This window comes from Hylaeus volcanicus, chromosome 7, assembly GCF_026283585.1.
Source record: "Hylaeus volcanicus isolate JK05 chromosome 7, UHH_iyHylVolc1.0_haploid, whole genome shotgun sequence".
In the NCBI taxonomy this organism is placed as follows: Eukaryota; Metazoa; Arthropoda; class Insecta; order Hymenoptera; family Colletidae; genus Hylaeus; species Hylaeus volcanicus.
Window position 1 is genome coordinate 12,950,837 of NC_071982.1, and position 1,351 is coordinate 12,952,187.

Sequence of the window (1,351 nt, forward strand, 5' to 3'; positions counted from 1 at the left end):
ACATGTAAAGCACAACAAATTGAAAATAGTAATTTTCTTATGTTCTTCATATGTTCATACAACTTCTGATTATTCTAACTGTAATATTCTAAGCTGCAAGAAAAACAAAGGGACAATTATAATCTATTATGTTCACGTATTTATCTATGTATATTATAACTAGACTGCGGATCTGTATGCAAAATAAAATCTTCGCGAACGTGTCTACAAAAAATGAACTTAAATTGGAATTAATTTTATTCTGCAAATATTATAACATGAACATTTTTATATTCTTGCATATTGTTTGCATTCTGTAGTTTCCTGGACATTGAAATTTCCTATAAATGCATAAAGATCCGCAGTCTAATTATAACAGATATGCGCGCTTTGTTTTTATCTGGTTAAACTTATGTAAATCATCGATACGTATTTAAATAATTATCGAAATGCTGCGATTTATAAACTTTCTCGTTATAGAAAAATAATATCTTTCGTTATCGCTGCTTCGGTCCTGCGTCGTTAATAAATATTCGCGTAAACGTGAATTATCTTTCGTATATCTCTGCTAGATATCTGCGATCTATTTCCTTTATTCTGTCTACAATACATTCTTCGTGCTTCATCGCGATTTGTAGATCTAAATCTCCCATCGCACTTCCTGTACCGCAGGAAACTAATTGTCACGTTTATCTCCATACAATCTGTTTAAAATATCAAGTCTCATACTTCTTATTAAACGTGATTCGTTATCAAATTCTTTGTTATTGTATACATACATTTATAAAATAGTAAAAAATGTAGCGAGTAAATTCAGAACAACTAACATCGAAATGATAGTTTAAGCTCTAAAAAAATCTTGTTTCTAAAAAAACTTGTTGAGTGTTCAATATAATATTAGTCTGAGCAAACGAAGCCTAACGCATTCCGTTTAGGTCCTAGATTTTCCTAAATAGAACGTCCTAAGTAAACCGAGACACGCGCTCTCATCCACTCGTTAATTCAAAAACAAATGTTACAACCCTCCTCGAAAAATGGTACTTAAATAGAGATAAACCATTGTAATATTTAATATTTATAATTAGACCGCGGATTCGTATCCATTCATAGGATAAATATTTATAGAATAAATACAATACTTGCAGAGTAAAATAAATTTCTATTTAAGTTCAATTTTCATAGGCACGTTCGCGAAGATATTATTGAACTGTTTAGAATAGTTTATTTATAATTTATACATCAACATATACTATTCATAAATTTGTATTTGTTACAGGTGTTACAAGGTATATGGTCCTGGAAAGGATTCCTGCAGTCAATGAACCAAAACCCTGAGAAATGGAGAAAATGGAAATGTAAACAGATCAGCAAT